Below are 9,966 nucleotides of genomic sequence, written 5' to 3'. Positions count from 1 at the left end.
CCCCAGGTCCTTCTCTGACTGGCAGCTTTTCAACACTAGGAAAGTCATCCACAAGCAGCGACTGATACTGGAAAAAGCCAGGAAGATGCAATGCTGCTCAGTCCCTCCCGTGTCTTCCTCCAGTCAGGAAGGATGCCCCAACTACCAGACTCCAAACGGGTCCTGCTGCCCCTTGTGAGCTGGATTATCACAGAAACTTGGCAAGGTGGCATAGAATAAGGGCAGGACATGGTGGGGGCTCATACAAATCCCCCAGATCAGCATTCCTGGTGCACAAGCAGGAAGAGCCTGCCATCACTGGTGGAAGAGCATCCTGCCCCTTTCCTGGGTCACAGAGCAGCCACCTCCGAGGGAGTGCTTGTGATGTGGGTCCAACAGCAACAACCAAAATGGATGGGGAACAGCAGAGCTCTGATCCTCCTGGGGACAGCAGGAGCAAACTCCCTGCTCCAACGATGTCCAGCCCCGCCTCGCTCCTCCTTCCCACACCTCTGGGAACAACAGAGAGGGCATGGTCCTGCGGGCACGGTCCTGCCCCTAAGCTTTATTTCTGCAAAACCTTTGAGCCAGCTCTGCATCAGGAACTCTCACAACACCGCTCACCTGCCCCTCTAAGGGTTTGGGTTTTTTTTTGTCCTGTCAGTGGGGTGCACACATGCAGTGGGACAAAGCCCTCGGGTCAATTCAGGGGTGCAGTTGGCACCAAAGGACACCCTTTAAAACAAGGTTCTCCAGCCTGCAGGACAGCTCCTCTTTCAAGCTATAACTTGACTCTTGGAGCCTCCCCACAAGCCCAGACTGTCCCTGCTGTCAGCCAGCCCTGTCTCCACACCCAGCTGCAGGCGGATGCCTTTCACCCTACTGCAGGCCATCTCTGTGTGAGCTTTTCACACTGCAGATCCACGCCTCTGCCCTGTCAAGCAGACACTTAAAAGATGCACATTGCCCAGCATCTACTGGTTGAGTTGCCACTGGATTCCAACAGCTGGAGCAGCCAGGGAGGGAGCAGAATCAGCAACACAAACAGTTCTGCCTTAATGCTGCCGGGAAGGGGTGGGGTGTCCTGAAGAAACCTTGCCAGGGATCCCTCACCGCCTGCTGGGGGGGGGCCGGGTGGGGTCACCGGCTTCAGCACTGCTGAGCACACACAGCACCACAGCGGTCCTGCAGACAGGCAGCTGTGACTTCTGTCCCATGGGGCATCCTGACTGCACCCCCAGCTCTCAAATCATTAATTCTGCAGGCTACAGAGCACCAAGTGAAGATGCGTCCTGCAAAAAGCATCCATTAAATAAAGAACAGGCTGTCCTGCAGCACAACTTGGTGCAGTGCACAGTGAAATGAAAATTGCCTCAACTCTCTCATGAGCATCTTGATCCGTAGAGTTCAGAGCCCCTGATTTCTCCTTGCCCCAGTGGGCCAAAGTAAATCATCAGCCTCCAGAGACACCCTTGACTTCAGACACTATGTCTGCACTTGATGTGCAGATTGGCAGAGTCACGACGGGCTCTCTTACAGTATCTGCCTTATCACCTGCCTGGAAAGCTCTCTGCCCAACACGGGCCTCCTCCAGGCTCTTCCCAGAGCTGGTGTCCAATCTCTCTTGTCTCTACATCTCCCACTGTTTTCTCTCCCTGTGAGCAATCAAAATTATCAGGCCTCTGCCAGCAACGCTACAACTTCAGCTCCTAGTTCAGGGAGGTCATTGTACCACAAAGGGATGAGAATTCTCCCCCTTCGAGAAGAGGATCCCTTCAAGCACCAGGTTCACACAGGAAACTCCTGCTTCACCACCCAACACCCCAGCATTTGTCTCAGCCACTCCAACAGCACCACCCCCCTGTTCCCAGTTCAGCTGCCTGCAGGTCCCAGAGCAGGGGAGATGCCTCCTACGAGGGAGGGGAAGACCTGCCCCAGCTGCCACGGCCCCACAGACACAAACACTCCCACAGCAGCAGACCCAGCAGGTTCCCTGTTACACCACCCAAAGCCTCCCCAGCACCACAGAAGAAACTTCACCAGTCTGATTAACAGGGGACAAGGGGAAGAGAAAGGGGAATCTCCCCAGAAGCACAGCATCGTGCCACAGCGCGACTGAATTTATTAATTGTGGACAGAGTCTGTGGTGCTACCGCCCTTCTTGGACAAAGAAGTTACCTCTCTAAATATCAAAGGGAACGGGGAATAAAGAGATCCTTGTCCGAAAGGGCAGTTAGCCCTAGTGGCAACTGTGTATTTAGAAAGATGCAAGGTTTGCAGAAAGTGTGACAGGTTAGAGAGGGGAAACAGGTTGCACAAAGGGCAAGGGGAAGGTTTTCAAGTAGAAGTGTATTCATCCATTTTTTAAAGATCTAAGATGCTAAAGAAGAATATTGACTCTAGCTAGTGCTGGAGCTTTATGCATTATTCAGGCTGCATGAACGTTTGAAGACCGGAGACCTGGAAAGCTTCAATGAGAACAAGTCACCTGGCACATTCCCAGAGAGGAAGTGTGGGTGATCCGTGTCATCCCGACGGAGGAGGCGGCTGCAGTGGTTTTCATGGCTTCTAGCTACGCTCTGTGCCTCAGCTGCACACAGCAGCCCCTTTTCCTCTCTACTCCTCGACTACTTAGAAAAATCCCAACGAGATGCACTCAGGATACATCTAGGAAGAAACTGTTCTTGACCCACAAGCATAAAAAAGCTAAAAAAATCCCAACCTAATACACAGGAAATAATAATACAGTGAAGAAAAACTAATAATACACAGAAAATACAGTAAAGAAAAACTAATACACAGAAAATAATAATAATAATAATAATACAGTAAGGAAAAACTGATACACAGAAACGCAGTAGTAAAACAGAAACACAGCAGACCAAAGTGGAGTCAGAAGGGGATTACAGCAAGCCCACAATAGATGTGCAAGTGAAAACCAAGCCTCCCCTCCTCCAAACCAACACTCATCCTCCAGGGCAGACAATCTCATCAATAGTAATATTCTAGGAGAACCTCAGTCTGCTGCACTTCAAGTTATAAATTCAAACACAAGAATAAAAAAAAAAAAAAAAGTGCCAGACAGGACCAGGTTTTCAGACAGGCAGGCAGCCAGCAGAAACACACACACAGACCAGGCCTTGCTTCTGAGGATGGGAAGACATCTGCCTTGCCCCTCTCCCTTCTATCAATGCTTGCCTTTCACAAGTTTCATTTACTTTATTAGCATTTTTATTTTTCTTCAGATTCCCTCTAGTTGCTTTTTTGAGGGGGATCTTAAATCACCTCACTTAAAGGATTTTTTTTTTGTTTCACACCTTTAGTGTCTTCTCTTTGAATCCAGTTCAAGCTCTGCAAGCCTTTCTCCCTTTATCTAACCCCAAAACGATGGGAACTGGAGCATGATCTGTCTTCTACTGGGGAAAAAAAAAAAAAAAAAAAAAAAAAAAGACAGGGATGTTGAGGAGGGATGGCTGCACAAGAAAAATACGTGAATGCATCCCACCACAAACATGAACACTGCGTCGTGCCAGCCATTAAGGTTTCACCAATACAGAGGAAGTTTGTTGATAAAAATGCACAATGCAACAACCTCCCAGCTAATGCCGAGTGGTGCAGAAGGTACGTTAACATGCAGTAGAGAGAGAGAAGCTGGTTTAAACTTTCTTGCATTTCCCCTACGTGAAAGGCTCTTTTGGAAAAGAAAACAAAGAAGGAACACTATTTAAATATTTAAACAATATTTAAAGTGGAAAATATTCTCCTCAATCAGCAACCCAACTTCAAAAGCAAAACCAAAACACTTTAACAAAAGCCCCAACCCGCAAACTCTTCCCTTCCACCTCGGGGATTATTTTAAGCCTCGGGATGAGCGCAGTGGTCAGCATCTCCACTCACCACCGAGCTCTGATGCCTGGGAGGGAGGCAGAGGTTTCCCTCGTGGCAGGTCCCAGCTTCCACAAGAACTGGGCACCACCTCAAACCGCCACCGCTTCAAGCAACAGGCAGGGAGAAACATCTCAGACATTTCTTCAGATACATTTTCTGGGTGCTTGGCAGGAGACTTCATGGTCTGGTCTGCTGAGCACTTGGAATTGCTGCTCGCGGCTGCAGGAGCCACGCTTCACATACCTGAAGGGCTGAGGCTGTGTACGTGGTCCCATCAGATCCCCGAATCCACAACGCAACTTCCCCGAGTAATCTTCGCGTTAGGCTTCAGGGTGTTGAATTTAGGGTGAGAATAAATTCGGTTAAGAGATGAACCCCCTTGCGTTCTAGCCGGTCCTCAGAGATTAGAGGGGCTAGGGGTGGCTGGATTTATCCCTCGACAGGAAGGCCAGTTGGGGCTGTAACTATAGGTCTGACCCAGCCCAAACAGCCCACACACTGTGAGTCTGGCTGCATTCAAGAGGAGCAGTCAGATTCACAAATAGTACGGTTTATTTTCATGCGACATCTACAGATTCTTCAAGATTGCCTACGATAAAGTGCACTACACAAAAGAAAGAGGATTGCAGTCACACACACACACACACACACACGGTTCCCGGGTACACACTTGGCCTAGAAGAGGAAATCTACCCAAAAAGTGTCCCTTCGGGGCAGGGGGGGGTGGGCAGAGCACAAACCCGTCGATCTGATTTGGTGTCAGATTATCAGCCCTCCAAGTTAGGTACAAACCTGGGGTACGATTTATCTTAGTAGGTATGGGTGAGTGGGTGGGACTGTAGTCAAGTCATAATTTTTTGAGTAATGACATAATTCATTTCGTGGTGCCGAGGGGTACAGCTAGTTTTTGTGGGAAAAAGAGGGAGGAAGAGAAGCAAGGTCGACTTGGTACGAGGGGTGCAGCTGGGATGCAGGGGAAAAAAGGGAGGATGAGGCACAAAGTTGAAAGGTTGCTACAAAAATCATCTTTCTAGAGAAAAAGAGTAGAACAGGAGATAAATCCATCCCTGAAATGAAAGAACAGGACCGCACAGCCCACACCCCGCTTCGCATTCCTCCTTGGCGCCACGACAAACACAAATCACTGGACCTCCATCCCACGCTGTGCTTGCTCTGGGCACTCCGCGTCAAGGAAATGTGTGTTTCACAGATTTCTCACTGTTTTGCTTTTCTCACATTTCCAACACCTAACACAGGGACATCAGAAATGCCCCCTCTGAAGAGCCAGAGGGGTTACTGACGTCTGTGAAGCACATAGACACAATAGCAATCACCACCATAAAAGCCCACGAGGCTGTAAGTTAACTGTTCTTTTTTCCAGAGCAGGATTTGAATAAGTAATACAAGGACAGACATAACACCACAGAAGAAAAATTTCTGAACAGAGGTTGAGCAAGCAAACACAATCCATTCCACACACCAAGTGAGACAGGCTCGGAGCTCTGGAGAAAAAGATAATGTAGCTGCACAGTCAGAGACCGTCATAATGCACATACACAAAGGTGCAAATTGAGATTCACCAGGTTTCTGGCAATTCCTAGCTTTTAAGTACATCGCTTTGTAACCTTAGGACTATGTTTTTTTCTGGATTTGTATTATAGATACAACCTCTGCTCTCTGCTTCTGCACACACATTAGCGTTTTTCCACGGCGCATGGCTCCGATCCCACTCTCATGTGTAGCAGCCTCAGTGTCCTTGTTCCGGCTTTCTTTTATCTCATCTCCTGGAGGATGAACAATGGAGTAGTGGTACGCAGAAGAAGGGACCAGACACGCCTGTTTGGAGTTTCAGACCAGATAGTGAGAAGCTTAAAACCTGAACTGGCCAAATTAGAAGGAAGCTCTGTTGGTTTGCATCTGCCCACAATAACACCACTGGGAAAGAGGCTCTGTCAAAGACTGATTTAAAGCCATGAAAGGGAAGAAAGAAAACAAGGAATTAGGATTACATTCTCTTTTCCCCTACAGATATTGTGGTTTTCTGGGCATACCACAGATACCCGCAGATCCAGAGACTGGGATGAAGGCCTGCACGTTTCAAAAAAGTCAGCCCTGAGCTGTACATACTTACACATGAGGCTGGAGAGAGGCCAAGTGAGGGTGAAGCATCGGTGCCAAGAGGCAGGCAGGGTGCTGGGGCACCCCCAAGATGGGCAGCCCCCTCTAGAGATGGCTCATGCTCACCTCTGGGAGTCACGGGAGAGCATCACGGCTTTCCCCCACCAGGAGATGCCTTACCACAGGCCCATTACTTGCCAACAGTAAGCCATGCTCACAGCATTCATCATTTATGAACAGAAGGGGTGCAGCAACGTGAAACTCGTCCAGAAGTTCTTTCATATAAATGCCCCACTCCCGACAAGAACATCAGTATCTGTCTAACATTTAATTCATTAAAGCATCAGTGAAGATGAGTTTCAAAACACTCCAGTTCCTAATTAACCAGGCCTTCTTCTCAGCAGCTATCATCCCCATTTTACTGAACAAAAACCAGAGGGCTAAGCTCAGTGAATCTGAGGGGCTCAAATGGCAAGTGGGACACGACAACAGACATTGGTGTCCCCCAGGGTACTATGCCCCCAGCGACTGATTTTATATTCCCGGCTCCAAACCAGTCTCATGATTTATTCTTGGATGCTGATGTGAAACAGATCAAACCTATAGACCCTTCAGAAGTTCCCCAGCACCCAGCAAAGCCTGATTCAGGGGGCTGAACATAAGCTTAGCTCGGGTGGCACGAACAGCTAAGGCGGTATCTTCAGAGGTAATTAAGCAGCTCACCAATTTTGAGAAGGTGAGCTCCTAATCACGAGCTGGAAATACGAAGCAGACTTATTTCTCATTTGCTTTGCAGCTCTCCATCCTACTCTTTGGCCTGCTAATGACCTGTGACAGATGCATGCCCAGCCTTCCCAGTTTTGGAGGTTTGATTTGTACACTCCCAGGACATGCACAGTACAGCATCCTGAACACAGGCTCAATACTCAACAATTGTATAAGCACTTAAGGAATAGAAATGCCAAAGCAATTAAGTTTGAAGAGGTTCTTTTTCTCTCTTCATCCATTCAAATTCTGTAGAACATTTCCCAACTTCAGTTTTTCTGCAAGAAATTGTCAATATAAAGCCCTGATGGGTTTTTGGTTTGTTTTTTTTTTTTTTTCCTAAAGAACAGGGGAAGAGGAAAAGCTGAAAGCAAGGAATCAGAGAGATGGGACAGAAGAGCCTCTCACAAAATCACCAATATTTCCACTCCAAAACGTTGCCTTTTTTGTAATATACAGTCTTGTTTCTTCTAGCATTTTCCAATGGAATGACACAAGTTTTATTAAAAAAACATTTAAGAGCAACTGCTGAGTTACTTCAGCCGATCACTTCACCTGCTTGCACCCCAGTTTTGCCAACTGTAAGCCAGAGACAACAAAAACCTGCTAATGACAAGGACTATGCAGGAGCCTGTTTGCTGTTCAGCAACAGGCTCCACGCAACAGCTGTGAATCGTTTCCCGGGTACACAAAACATTTTCTATTTAAACAATCACTGAAGTGCTTTCTCTGAACCATCATCAACAGATGAGGCAACACTCTCCCCTTCTGCAAACAAACTTCTATTAGGTGCCTGGAAACCACCTGCGTGCCGCTGCGCATACCTCATGTATGGCGTAAAACAAGTGGCAAGAAGTCAAATTACTGAGCACCAAAGCTTTGGCAAGCAAGACCTTAACAACAGTCCCTTGGTCCAGGGCCACCAACCACGCTGGAAAACAGCTCGGGAGTCCTGACTCCCAAATCTTTCTGATCTGCCCACCAGACCAGGCTGTTAATGACTTGCTGGTTCAGTTACACTTTCTGCTCTGCTTTTTCAAGGCTGAAGTCAGTGGTGAGTATTTTCTGCAAAAGGAAACCCATTGTGGATATTTCCCAGGATACAAGCAGTGCAAGGCAACTCAGTGTCCTTGAGGAAAGGAATAGGAGAGGGACTGGGCAAGGAAATATATGATAACTGACATTATCTTTCTGTAGCCCTTTAAGTTTTCTTTGCCCCAGCTGCTCTGGCCACTTAAAATCCTGAAACTCCCTGCCAGGAGGGGGCAGAGAGGGGGGATGAGTCTCTGGAGCCAAGGCCCCAGCGCCAGGCCCCGAGGGAATGGCCTCAAGCTGCCCAGGGCAGGGTCAGGCTGGCTCTGAGGAAGGATTTCTGTGCAGAAGGGGCTGTTGGGCGTTGGGATGGGCTGCCCAGGGCAGGGGGGGAGTCCCCGGGGGGGTTGAAGAGTCAGGCTGAGCCAGCGCTGAGGGATCTGGGGGAGTTGGGAACGGTCAGGGTGAGGGTCATGGTTGGACTGGAGGAGCTTCAAGGGCTTTTCCAACCGAGATGATTCTGTGAAATCCCACCCAGTCCCCCCTCCCATGACCTCTGCTGCGGCTCTTCTTTTTCTGCTGAGCCTGACTGTCTCACTGCAAGTCACGAAGAGCCTTCTGAAACTGAGTTATGACAAAGTACGTGCACTGCACACTGCATGCACAGTGAGTTATTAATCCACTACTGAAACTTCAAGGAAATACTGCAAGAAAAGGACATTTCTTCCAAGGCCTCTCTAAGCAGCAATAAATCTTTCAGCTGTCTCCCAAGCTCATTTGACACTGCCTTTAAGGCCACAGAGTGGATGAACTGTGCCTTGCTGATAGGACAAGGGAGATTAAAGGAACCACATTTCCATTCCTTTCCTACTAGGGGACTGCTGAGAGCGTAAGTGTCACCCAGCTTAGAGTATCTGATGTTGACAGGTCAATCAGCTACCTGACCACTGCGCAGGCAGCAGCTGGACAAAAAATAAAACAGCCTAACATTTTCAAACAGTCTCTGAAACAGGAAAGGAAGAGAGAGCAGAACTGCAGGATGCACATATCAATCCTTCCCGCTCTCCTGCTTGGCACCACAACTGGTCAGCTTTGTTGCTCCAACTAAACGATAAGAGCCCAGGCATCTCACAGGGCTAGGACAAAGCTTCACGCAGGTATCTTCACAGCACTCAAGGCCACAAAGGCTCAGCATCACCGTGAATCCATCCTTACGTGCAAAACCTCACCCTCCCCTCGTCCCTCTGGCACGTCTCCCAGCAGACAAAGCTGTCCGCAGGACCAGTAAGGGCCCCGGGGTAGAGCGTTGGCTCCAGCAGCCAGCTCTTGGATGTGAGGGAATGCAACAAGCACCTTAGGGAGGATTTAAGCAATGTGGCAGCTCAAAGCCTGAGTTAAGAAAGAAAAGGCTCAGGACTTGAGAGAGATGGGTTTGATTCCACCGCAAAGCACTTTGCAGGTCCTTGCCACTATCCCACAGAACATCTGCCACGTCTCCTTCTTTATCCCTTTTCACAAAAAACAAGTGGATTGCTTTTCTGCAGCATGTTGGCTTTTGCTTAAAATTCACATACAAAAGGACACTCAAAGATTCCTCCACTGGCACACTGGCACACTCTCTGGTCCAGTCAGTCCACTGCACAAGTATAAAATTTCCTGTATCAGTTAAACGTGCACCATGGAGAGCACAAAACCTGCACAGGGAGGAAATGACCATCACTAACAGACACCTAAATGCAGACCAGATTCTTCTTCCCACCAGTTAAATCTTGCAGAGAAGAGTTACATTACAACAAACACTTTCCCCAAACCCACTTACCCACAGAAATTATTCCCCGGTCAAACAGTGCTCAGCATTCAGAGCTACCCCCTTCCCCAAAAAATACAGTTTAAGCACAGGACTCGCCGTAAGACAGCAAAAAGATGATCTTCTCTGGGATCAGCTGAGCAGGAGGCAGGTACAGAGTCAAGCTTGTGCTACAGTTTCTGCTTCTAGTATCAGTTTAGACCAAAAGTTTTCACAACATAGGGGTACTGCCCTGGTAACTACAGGGTCCTCTCTCAGCTCAGACACTCTCATACCACAGCTTCACAACTCTAAATGCAGGCAGAGTGCCTTCTTTGGCTCCACAACTACTTCTAGCAGACACTTCCACAGACTTTGAGATTTTATATATATATATA

The sequence above is a fragment of the Athene cunicularia genome, assembly GCF_003259725.1.
Source record: "Athene cunicularia isolate RWA chromosome 24 unlocalized genomic scaffold, athCun1 chr24_part1, whole genome shotgun sequence".
In the NCBI taxonomy this organism is placed as follows: Eukaryota; Metazoa; Chordata; class Aves; order Strigiformes; family Strigidae; genus Athene; species Athene cunicularia.
The sequence above is the reverse complement of the archived record's forward strand: the minus strand, read 5'-3'. Positions refer to the sequence as shown.